Source organism: Schistocerca americana, chromosome 6 (genome assembly GCF_021461395.2).
Source record: "Schistocerca americana isolate TAMUIC-IGC-003095 chromosome 6, iqSchAmer2.1, whole genome shotgun sequence".
Lineage (NCBI taxonomy): Eukaryota > Metazoa > Arthropoda > Insecta > Orthoptera > Acrididae > Schistocerca > Schistocerca americana.
Genome location: NC_060124.1, coordinates 652,359,141 through 652,372,698, shown reverse-complemented (window position 1 = coordinate 652,372,698; position 13,558 = coordinate 652,359,141).

Genomic DNA, 13,558 nt, shown 5'->3' with positions numbered 1-13,558 from the left:
AATCCCTGAACGTTACAATTAACTATCAGTTTTGCGTCGGATTCGAAAATCTAGACCCACAGGAAAACGACCATAATGCGACCGAGGCAGCAATAGACCATTGGAGACAATTCGGCTGAAGGACGATGTATTGAATCTCGACGCAATTTGAGTGTTCCGTCGTCATTAGGAGGCCCTGAACGTTACAATTAACTATCAGTTTTGCGTTGGATTCGAAAACGTAGAATCACCGGAGATGGACCATGTGGTGCCAAGAGGCAGCGATATCCCCTTGGAGACAAGTCGTCTGGAGGACGATGTAGCGAATCTCGACGCAATTTGAGTGTTCCATCGCCATTAGGAGGCCCTGAACGTTACAATTAATTATCAGTTTTGCATCGGATTCGAAAATCTAGACTCACAGGAGAACGACCATAATGTGACCGGGGCAGCAATAGACCATTGGAGACAAGTCGGCTGAAGGACGATGTATTGAATCTCGACGCAATTTGGGTGTTCCATCGTCATTGGGAATCCCTGTACGTTACAATTACCTATCAGTTTTGCGTCGGATTCGAAAATCTAGACCCACAGGAGAACGACCATACTGTGACCGAGGCAGCAATAGACCATTGGAGACAATTCGGCTGAAGGACGATGTATTGAATCGCGACGCAATTTGAGTGCTACATTGTCATTAGGGGGCCCTGAACGTTACAATTAACTATCAGTTTCGCGTCGGATTCGAAAATCTAGACTCACAGGAGAGCGACCATAAGGAGCTCGAGGCAGCAATATCCCCATGGAGACAAGTCGGCTGGAGGACGATGTATTGAATTTCGACGCAATTTGAGTGTTCCATCGTCATTAGGCGGCCCTGAACGTTACAATTAACAATCAGCTTTGCGTCGGATTAGAAAATCTATACTCACAGGAGAACGACCATAAGGTGCCCGAGGCAGCAACAGACCCTTGGAGACAAGTCGGCTGAGAGACGATGTATTGAATCTTGACGCAATTTGAGTGATCCATCGTCATTGGGAATCCCTGAACGTTACAATTAACTATCAGATTTGCGTCGGATTCGAAAATCTAGACCCACAGGAGAACGACCATAATGTGACCGAGGCAGCAATAGACCATTGGAGACAATTCGGCTGAAGGACGATGTATTGAATCTCGACACAATTTGAGTGTTCCGTCGTCATTAGGAGGCCCTGAACGTTACAATAAACTATCAGTTTTGCGTCGGATTCGAAAACGTAGAATCACCGGAGACGGACCATGTGGTGCCCCGAGGCAGCGATATCCCCTTGGAGACAAGTCGGCTGGAGGACGATGTAGTGAATCTCGACGCAATTTGAGAGTTCCATCGTCATTAGGAGGCCCTGAACGTTACAATTAACTATCAGGTTTGCGTCGGATTCGAAAATCTAGACTCACAGTAGAACGACCATAATGTGACCGGGGCAGCAATAGACCATTGGAGACAAGTCGGCTGAAGGACGATGTAATGAATCTCGACGCAATTTGAGTGTTCCATCGTCATTGGGAGGCCCCGAACGTTACAATTAACTATCAGTTTTGTGTCGGATTCGAAAATCTAGACTCACAGAAGACGTTCATAAGGTGCTCAAGGCAGCAATAGACCCTTGTAGACAAGTCGGCTGGAGGACGATGTATTGAATCTCGACGCAATTTGAGTGTCCATCGTCATTAGGAGGCCATGAACGTTACAATTAACTATTAGTTTCGCGTCGGATTCGAAAATCTAGACTCACAGGAGACGGACCACATGAAGCCCGAGGCAGCAATAGACCCTTGGAGACAAGTCGGCTGGATGACGATGTATTTAATTTCGAAGCAATTTGAGTGTTCCATCGTCATTAGGAGCCCCTGAACGTTACAATTAACAATCAGTTTTGCGTCGGATTAGAAAATCTATACTCACAGGAGAACGACCATAAGGTGCCCGAGGCAGCAACAGACCCTTGGAGACAAGTCGGCTGAAGGACGATGTATTGAATCTTGACGCAATTTGAGTGATCCATCGTCATTGGGAATCCCTGAATGTTACAATTAACTATCAGTTTTGCGTCGGATTCGAAAATCTAGACCCACAGGAGAACGACCATAATGTGACCGAGGCAGCAATATACCATTGGAGACAATTCGGCTGAGGGACGATGTATTGAATCTAGACGCAATTTGAGTGTTCCGTCGTCATTAGGAGGCCCTGAACGTTAGAATTAAGTATCAGTTTTGCGTCGGATTCGAATGCGTAGAATCACCGGAGACGGACCATGTGGTGCCCCGAGGCAGCGATATCATATTGGAGACAAGTCGGCTGGAGGGCGATGTAGTGAATCTCTACGCAATCTGAGTGTTCCATCGTCATTAGGAGGCCCGGAACGTTACAATTAAATATCAGTTTTGCGTCGGATTCGAAAATCTTGACTCACAGGAGAACGACCATACTGTGACCGAAGCAGCAATAGACCATTGGAGACAATTCGGCTGAAGGACGATGTATTGAATCTCGACGCAATTTGAGTGTTCCATCGTCATTAGGAGACGCTGAACGTTACAATTAACTATCATTTTTGCGTCGGATTCGAAAATCTAGACTCACAGGAGAACGACCATAAGGTGCCCGAGGCAGAAATGGACTATTGGAGTCACGTCCGCTGGAGGCCGATGTATTGACTCTCGACGCAATTTGAGTGTTCCATCGTCATTAGGAGGCGCTGAACGTCACAATTAACTATCATTTTTGCGTCGGATTCGAAAGTCTAGACTCACAGGAGAACGACCATAAGGTGCCCGAGGCAGCAATTGACCCTTGGAGACAAGTCGGCTGAAGGACGATGTATTAAATCTCGACGCTATTTTAATGTTTTATCGTCATTACGAGGCCCTGAACGTTACAATTAACTATCAGTTTCACGTCGGACTCAAAAATCTAGACTCACGGGAGAAGGAACATTTGGTGCCCGAGGCAGCAATATACCCTAGAAGACAAGTCGGATGATGGACGATGTATTGAATCTCGACGCAATTTGAGTGTTCCATCGTCACTTGGAGGCCCTGAACGTTACAGTTAACTATCCGTTTGTGTCGGATTCGAAAATCTAGACTCACAGGAGAACGATCATAAAGTGCCCGAGGCAGCAATAGACCCTTGGAGACAAGTCGGCTGGAGGACCATGTATTGGATCGCGACGCAACTTGAGTGCTCCATCGTCATTAGGAGGCCCTGAACGTTACAACTAACTATCAGTTTTGCGTCGGATTCGAAAATCTAGACTCACTGGAGACGGACCATAAGGTGCCCGAGGCTAAATCCATTTGGAGACTAGTCCGCTGGAGGACGATGTATTGAATCTCGACGTAATTTGAGTGTTCCATCGTCATTAGGAGGCCCTGAACGTTACAATTAACTATCAGTTTTGCGTCGGATTCGAAAATCTAGACTCACTGGAGACGGACCATAAGGTGCCCGAGGCTAAATCCATTTGGAGACTAGTCCGCTGGAGGACGATGTATTGAATCGCGACGCAATTTGAGTGCTCCATTGTCATTAGGAGGCCCTGAACGTTACAATTAACTATCAGTTTCGCGTCGGATTCGAAAATCTAGATTCACAGGAGAGCGACCATAAGGAGCTCGAGGCAGCAATATCCCCATGGAGACAAGTCGGCTGGAGGACGATGTATTGAATTTCGACGCAATTTGAGTGTTCCATCGTCATTAGGAGGCCCTGAACGTTACAATTAACAATCAGTTTTGCGTCGGATTAGCAAATCTATACTCACTGGAGAACGACCATAAGGTGCCCGAGGCAGCAACAGACCCTTGGAGGAAAGTCGGCTGAAGGACGATGTATTGAATCTTGACGCAATTTGAGTGATCCATCCTCATTGGGAATCCCTGAACGTTACAATTAACTATCAGTTTGCGTCGGATTCGAAAATCTAGACGCACAGGAGAACGACCATAATGCGACCGAGGCAGCAATAGACCATTGGAGACAATTCGGCTGAAGGACGATGTATTGAATCTCGACGCAATTTGAGTGTTCCGTCGTCATTAGGAGGCCCTGAACGTTACAATTAACTATCAGTTTTGCGTTGGATTCGAAAACGTAGAATCACCGGAGACGGACCATGTGGTGCCAAGAGGCAGCGATATGCCCTTGGAGACAAGTCGGCTGGAGGACGATGTAGTGAATCTCGACGCAATTTGAGTGTTCCATCGCCATTAGGAGGCCGTGAACGTTACAATTAATTATCAGTTTTGCGTCGGATTCGAAAATCTAGACTCACAGTAGAACGACCATAATGTGACCGGGGCAGCAATAGACCATTGGAGACAAGTCGGCTGAAGGACGATGTATTGAATCTCGACGCAATTTGAGTGTTCCATCGTCATTGGGAAACCCTGTACGTTACAATTAACTATCAATTTTGCGTCGGATTCGAAAATCTAGACTCACAGGAGAGCGACCATAAGGAGCTCGAGGCAGCAATATCCCCATGGAGACAAGTCGGCTGGAGGACGATGTATTGAATTTCGACGCAATTTGAGTGCTACATTGTCATTAGGGGGCCCTGAACGTTACAAATAACTATCAGTTTCGCGTCGGATTCGAAAATCTAGACTCACAGGAGAGCGACCATAAGGAGCTCGAGGCAGCAATATCCCCATGGAGACAAGTCGGCTGGAGGACTATGTATTGAATTTCGACGCAATTTGAGTGTTCCATCGTCATTAGGCGGCCCTGAACGTTACAATTAACAATCAGCTTTGCGTCGGATTAGAAAATCTATACTCACAGGAGAACGACCATAAGGTGCCCGAGGCAGCAACAGACCCTTGGAGACAAGTTGGCTGAGGGACGATGTATTGAATCTTGACGCAATTTGAGTGATCCATCGTCATTGGGAATCCCTGAACGTTACAATTAACTATCAGATTTGCGTCGGATTCGAAAATCTAGACCCACAGGAGAACGACCATAATGTGACCGAGGCAGCAATAGACCATTGGAGACAATTCGGCTGAAGGACGATGTATTGAATCTCGACGCAATTTGAGTGTTCCGGCGTCATTAGGAGGCCCTGAACGATACAATTAACTACCAGTTTTGCGTCGGATTCGAAAACGTAGAATCACCGGAGACGGACCATGTGGTGCCCCGAGGCAGCGATATCCCCTTGGAGACAAGTCGGCTGGAGGACGATGTAGTGAATCTCGACGCAATTTGAGTGTTCCATCGTCATTAGGAGGCCCGGAACGTTACAATTAAATATCAGTTTTGCGTCGGATTCGAAAATCTTGACTCACAGGAGAACGACCATAATGTGACCGGGGCAGCAATAGACCATTGGAGACAATTCGGCTGAAGGACGATGTATTGAATCGCGACGCAATTTGAGTGCTACATTGTCATTAGGAGGCCCTGAACGTTACAATTAACTATCAGTTTCGCGTCGGATTCGAAAATCTACACTCACAGGAGAGCGACGATAAGGAGCTCGAGGCAGCTATATCCCCATGGAGACAAGTCGGCTGGAGGACGATGTATTGAATCTCGACGCAATTTGAGTGTTCCATCGTCATTAGGAGGCCCTGAAAGTTACAATTAACAATCAGTTTTGCGTCGGATTAGAAAATCTATACTCACAGGAGAACGATCATAAGGTGCCCGAGGCAGCAACAGACCCTTGGAGACAAGTCGGGTGAAGGGCGATGTATTGAATCTTGACGCAATTTGAGTGTTCCATTGTCATTAGGAGGCCCTGAACGTTACAATTAACTATCAGTTTTGCGTCGGATTCGAAATTCTAGACCCACAGGAGAACGACCATAATGTGACCAAGGCAGCAATATACCATTGGAGACAATTCGGCTGAAGGACGATGTATTGAATCTCGACGCAATTTGAGTGTTCCGTCGTCATTAGGAGGCCCTGAACGTTACAATTAACTATCAGTTTTGCGTCGAATTCGAAAATCTAGACTCACAGAAGACGGTCATAAGGTGCTCAAGGCAGCAATAGACCCTTGTAGACAAGTCGGCTGGAGGACGATGTGTTGAATCTCGACGCAATTTGAGTGTCCATCGTCATTAGGAGGCCATGAACGTTACAATTAACTATTAGTTTCGCGTCGGATTCGAAAATCTAGACTCACAGGAGACGGACCACATGGAGCCCGAGGCAGCAATAGACCCTTGGAGACAAGTCGGCTGGAGGACGATGTATTGAATTTCGACGCAATTTGAGTGTTCCATCGTCATTAGGAGCCCCTGAACGTTACAATTAACAATCAGTTTTGCGTCGGATTAGAAAATCTATACTCACAGGAGAACGACCATAAGGTGCCCGAGGCAGCAACAGACTCTTGGAGACAAGTCGGCTGAAGGACGATGTATTGAATCTTGACGCAATTTGAGTGATCCATCGTCATTGGGAATCCCTGAACGTTACAATTAACTATCAGTTTTGCGTCGGATTCGAAAATCTAGACCCACAGGAGAACGACCATAATGTGACCGAGGCAGCAATATACCATTGGAGACAATTCGGCTGAAGGACGATGTATTGAATCTCGACGCAATTTGAGTGTTCCGTCGTCATTAGGAGGCCCTGAACGTTACAATTAACTATCAGTTTTGCGTCGGATTCGAAAACGTAGAATCACCGGAGACGGACCATGTGGTGCCCCGAGGCAGCGATATCCCCTTGGAGACAGGTCGGCTGGAGGACGATGTAGTGAATCTCGACGCAATTTGAGTGTTACATCGTCATTAGGAGGCCCTGAACGTTACAATTAACTATCAGTTTTGCGTCGGTTTCGAAAATCTAGTCTCACAGGAGAACGACCATAATGTGACCGGGGCAGCAATAGACCATTGGAGACAAGTCGGCTGAAGGACGATGTATCGAATCTCGACGCAATTTGAGTGTTCCATCGTCATTGGGAATCCCTGAATGTTACAATTAACTATCAGTTTTGCGTCGGATTCGAAAATCTAGACCCACAGGAGAACGAACATAATGTGAAGAGGCAGCAATAGACCATTGGAGACAATTCGGCTGAAGGACGATGTATTGAATCGCGACGCAATTTGAGTGCTACATTGTAATTAGGAGGCCCTGAACGTTACAATTAACGATCAGTTTCGCGTCGGATTCGAAAATCTAGACTCACAGGAGAGCGACCATAAGGAGCTCGAGGCAGCAATATCCCCATGGAGACAAGTCGGCTGAAGGACGATGTATTGAATCTCGACGCAATGTGAGTGTTCCATCGTCATTAGGAGGCCCTGAACGTTACAATTAACTATCAGTTTTGCGTCGGATTCGAAAATCTAGACTCACAGGAGAACGACCATAATGTGACCGAGGCAGCAGTAGACAATTGGAGACAGGTCGGCTGAAGGACGATGTATTGAATCTCGACGCAATTTGAGTGTTCCATCGTCATTAGGTGGCCCTGAAAGTTACAATTAACAATTAGTTTTGGGTCGGGTAAGAAAATCTAGACTCACAGGAGACGGTCATAAGGTGCCCAAGGCAGCAATAGACCCTTGTAGACAAGTGGGCTGGAGGACGATGTATTGAATCTCGACGCAATTTGAGTGTCCATGGTCATTAGGAGGCCATGAACGTTACAATTAACTATTAGTTTCGCGTCGGATTCGAAAATCTAGACTCACAGGAGACGGACCACATGGAGCCCGAGGCAGCAATAGACCCTTGGAGACAAGTCTGCTGGAGTACGATGTATTGAATTTCGACGCAATTTGAGTGTTCCATCATCATTAGGAGGCCCTGAACGTTACAATTAACTATCATTTTTGCGTCGGATTCGAAATTCTAGACTCACAGGAGAACGACCATAAGGTGCCCGAGGCAGAAATGGACTATTGGAGTCACGTCGGCTGGAGGCCGATGTATTGACTCTCGACGCAATTTGAGTGTTCCATCGTCATTAGGAGGCGCTGAACGTCACAATTAACTATCATTTTTGCGTCGGATTCGAAAATCTAGACTCACAGGAGAACGACCATAAGGTGCCCAAGGCAGCAATAGACCCTTGGAGACAAGTCGGCTGAAGGACGATGTATTAAATCTCGACGCTATTTTAATGTTTTATCGTCATTACGAGGCCCTGAACGTTACAATTAACTATCAGTTTCGCGTCGGACTCAAAAATCTAGACTCACGGGAGAAGGAACATTTGGTGCCCGAGGCAGCAATATACCCTAGAAGACAAGTCGGATGATGGACGATGTATTGAATCTCGACGCAATTTGAGTGTTCCATCGTCACTTGGAGGCCCTGAACGTTACAGTTAACTATCCGTTTGCGTCGGATTCGAAAATCTAGACTCACAGGAGAACGATCATAAAGTGCCCGAGGCAGCAATAGACCCTTGGAGACAAGTCGGCTGGAGGACCATGTATTGGATCGCGACGCAACTTGAGTGCTCCATCGTCATTAGGAGGCCCTGAACATTACAACTAACTATCAGTTTTGCGTCGGATTCGAAAATCTAGACTCACTGGAGACGGACCATAATTTGCCCGAGGCTATATCCATTTGGAGACTAGTCCGCTGGAGGGCGATGTATTGAATCTCGACGTAATTTGAGTGTTCCATCGTCATTAGGAGGCCCTGAACGTTTCAATTAACTATCCGTTTGCGTCGGATTCGAAAAAGTAGAGTCAAAGGAGACGGACCATGTGGTGCCCGAGGCAGCGAGATCCCCTTGGAGACAAGTCCTCTGGAGGACGATGTAGTGAATCTCGACGCAATTTGAGTGTTCCATCGTCATTAGGAGGCCCTGAACATTACAATTAACTATCAGTTTTTCGACGGATTCGAAAATCTAGCCTCACTGGAGACGGACCATAAGGTGCCCGAAGCAGCAATATCCCCTTGGAGACCAGTTCGCTGTAGGACGATGTATTGAATCGCGACGCAATTTGAGTCCTCCATTGTCATTAGGAGGCCCTGAACGTTACAATTAACTATCAGTTTCGCGTCGGATTCGAAAATCTAGATTCACAGGAGAGCGACCATAAGGAGCTCGAGGCAGCAATATCCCCATGGAGACAAGTCGGCTGGAGGACGATGTATTGAATTTCGACGCAATTTGAGTGTTCCATCGTCATTAGGAGGCCCTGAACGTTACAATTAACAATCAGTTTTGCGTCGGATTAGCAAATCTATACTCACAGGAGAACGACCATAAGGTGCCCGAGGCAGCAACAGACCCTTGGAGGAAAGTCGGCTGAAGGACGATGTATTGAATCTTGACGCAATTTGAGTGATCCATCGTCATTGGGAATCCCTGAACGTTACAATTAACTATCAGTTTGCGTCGGATTCGAAAATCTAGACCCACAGGAGAACGACCATAATGCGACCGAGGCAGCAATAGACCATTGGAGACAATTCGGCTGAAGGACGATGTATTGAATCTCGACGCAATTTGAGTGTTCCGTCGTCATTAGGAGGCCCTGAACGTTACAATTAACTATCAGTTTTGCGTTGGATTCGAAAACGTAAAATCACCGGAGACGGACCATGTGGTGCCAAGAGGCAGCGATATGCCCTTGGAGACAAGTCGGCTGGAGGACGATGTGGTGAATCTCGACGCAATTTGAGTGTTCCATCGCCATTAGGAGGCCGTGAACGTTACAATTAATTATCAGTTTTGCGTCGGATTCGAAAATCTAGACTCACAGTAGAACGACCATAATGTGACCGGGGCAGCAATAGACCATTGGAGACAAGTCGGCTGAAGGACGATGTATTGAATCTCGACGCAATTTGAGTGTTCCATCGTCATTGGGAAACCCTGTACGTTACAATTAACTATCAATTTTGCGTCGGATTCGAAAATCTAGACCCACAGGAGAACGACCATAATGTGACCGAGGCAGCAATAGACCATTGGAGACAATTCGGCTGAAGGACGATGTATTGAATCGCGACGCAATTTGAGTGCTACATTGTCATTAGGGGGCCCTGAACGTTACAATTAACTATCAGTTTCGCGTCGGATTCGAAAATCTAGACTCACAGGAGAGCGACCATAAGGAGCTCGAGGCAGCAATATCCCCATGGAGACAAGTCGGCTGGAGGACGATGTATTGAATATCGACGCAATTTGAGCGTTCCATCGTCATTAGGCGGCCCTGAACGTTACAATTAACAATCAGTTTCGCGTCGGATTAGAAAATCTATACTCACAGGAGAACGACCATAAGGTGCCCGAGGCAGCAACAGACCCTTGGAGACAAGTCGGCTGAAAGACGATGTATTGAATCTTGACGCAATTTGAGTGATCCATCGTCATTGGGAATCCCTGAACGTTACAATTAACTATCAGATTTGCGTCGGATTCGAAAATCTAGACCCACAGGAGAACGACCACAATGTGACCGAGGCAGCAATAGACCATTGGAGACAATTCGGCTGAAGGACGATGTATTGAATCTCGACGCAATTTGAGTGTTCCGTCGTCATTAGGAGGCCCTGAACGATACAATTAACTACCAGTTTTGCGTCGGATTCGAAAACGTAGAATCACCGGAGACGGACCATGTGGTGCCCCGAGGCAGCGATATCCCCTTGGAGACAAGTCGGCTGGAGGACGATGTAGTGAATCTCGACGCAATTTGAGTGTTCCATCGTCATTAGGAGGCCCGGAACGTTACAATTAAATATCAGTTTTGCGTCGGATTCGAAAATCTTGACTCACAGGAGAACGACCATAATGTGACCGCGGCAGCAATAGACCATTGGAGACAATTCGGCTGAAGGACGATGTATTGAATCGCGACGCAATTTGAGTGCTACATTGTCATTAGGAGGCCCTGAACGTTACAATTAACTATCAGTTTCGCGTCGGATTCGAAAATCTAGACTCACAGGAGAGCGACCATAAGGAGCTCGAGGCAGCAATATCCCCATATAGACAAGTCGGCTGGAGGACGATGTATTGAATCTCGACGCAATTTGAGTGTTCCATCGTCAATAGGAGGCCCTGAAAGTTACAATTAACAATCAGTTTTGCGTCGGATTAGAAAATCTATACTCACAGGAGAACGATCATAAGGTGCCCGAGGCAGCAACAGACCCTTGGAGACAAGTCGGCTGAAGGGCGATGTATTGAATCTTGACACAATTTGAGTGTTCCATCGTCATTAGGAGGCCCTGAACGTTACAATTAACTATCAGTTTTGCGTCGGATTCGAAATTCTAGACCCACAGGAGAACGACCATAATGTGACCAAGGCAGCAATATACCATTGGAGACAATTCGGCTGAAGGACGATGTATTGAATCTCGACGCAATTTGAGTGTTCCGTCGTCATTAGGAGGCCCTGAACGTTACAATTAACTATCAGTTTTGCGTCGAATTCGAAAATCTAGACTCACAGAAGACGGTCATAAGGTGCTCAAGGCAGCAATAGACCCTTGTAGACAAGTCGGCTGGAGGACGATGTGTTGAATCTCGACGCAATTTGAGTGTCCATCGTCATTTGGAGGCCATGAACGTTACAATTAACTATTAGTTTCGCGTCGGATTCGAAAATCTAGACTCACAGGAGACGGACCACATGGAGCCCGAGGCAGCAATAGACCCTTGGAGACAAGTCGGCTGGAGGACGATGTATTGAATTTCGACGCAATTTGAGTGTTCCATCGTCATTAGGAGCCCCTGAACGTTACAATTAACAATCAGTTTTGCGTCGGATTAGAAAATCTATACTCACAGGAGAACGACCATAAGGTGCCCGAGGCAGCAACAGACCCTTGGAGACAAGTCGGCTGAAAGACGATGTATTGAATCTTGACGCAATTTGAGTGATCCATCGTCATTGGGAATCCCTGAACGTTACAATTAACTATCAGATTTGCGTCGGATTCGAAAATCTAGACCCACAGGAGAACGACCACAATGTGACCGAGGCAGCAATAGACCATTGGAGACAATTCGGCTGAAGGACGATGTATTGAATCTCGACGCAATTTGAGTGTTCCGTCGTCATTAGGAGGCCCTGAACGATACAATTAACTACCAGTTTTGCGTCGGATTCGAAAACGTAGAATCACCGGAGACGGACCATGTGGTGCCCCGAGGCAGCGATATCCCCTTGGAGACAAGTCGGCTGGAGGACGATGTAGTGAATCTCGACGCAATTTGAGTGTTCCATCGTCATTAGGAGGCCCGGAACGTTACAATTAAATATCAGTTTTGCGTCGGATTCGAAAATCTTGACTCACAGGAGAACGACCATAATGTGACCGGGGCAGCAATAGACCATTGGAGACAATTCGGCTGAAGGACGATGTATTGAATCTCGACGCAATTTGAGTGTTCCGTCGTCATTAGGAGGCCCTGAACGATACAATTAACTACCAGTTTTGCGTCGGATTCGAAAACGTAGAATCACCGGAGACGGACCATGTGGTGCCCCGAGGCAGCGATATCCCCTTGGAGACAAGTCGGCTGGAGGACGATGTAGTGAATCTCGACGCAATTTGAGTGTTCCATCGTCATTAGGAGGCCCGGAACGTTACAATTAAATATCAGTTTTGCGTCGGATTCGAAAATCTTGACTCACAGGAGAACGACCATAATGTGACCGGGGCAGCAATAGACCATTGGAGACAATTCGGCTGAAGGACGATGTATTGAATCGCGACGCAATTTGAGTGCTACATTGTCATTAGGAGGCCCTGAACGTTACAATTAACTATCAGTTTCGCGTCGGATTCGAAAATCTAGACTCACAGGAGAGCGACCATAAGGAGCTCGAGGCAGCAATATCCCCATATAGACAAGTCGGCTGGAGGACGATGTATTGAATCTCGACGCAATTTGAGTGTTCCATCGTCAATAGGAGGCCCTGAAAGTTACAATTAACAATCAGTTTTGGGTCGGATTAGAAAATCTATACTCACAGGAGAACGATCATAAGGTGCCCGAGGCAGCAACAGACCCTTGGAGACAAGTCGGCTGAAGGGCGATGTATTGAATCTTGACACAATTTGAGTGTTCCATCGTCATTAGGAGGCCCTGAACGTTACAATTAACTATCAGTTTTGCGTCGGATTCGAAATTCTAGACCCACAGGAGAACGACCATAATGTGACCAAGGCAGCAATATACCATTGGAGACAATTCGGCTGAAGGACGATGTATTGAATCTCGACGCAATTTGAGTGTTCCGTCGTCATTAGGAGGCCCTGAACGTTACAATTAACTATCAGTTTTGCGTCGAATTCGAAAATCTAGACTCACAGAAGACGGTCATAAGGTGCTCAAGGCAGCAATAGACCCTTGTAGACAAGTCGGCTGGAGGACGATGTGTTGAATCTCGACGCAATTTGAGTGTCCATCGTCATTTGGAGGCCATGAACGTTACAATTAACTATTAGTTTCGCGTCGGATTCGAAAATCTAGACTCACAGGAGACGGACCACATGGAGCCCGAGGCAGCAATATACCCTTGGAGACAAGTCGGCTGGAGGACGATGTATTGAATTTCGACG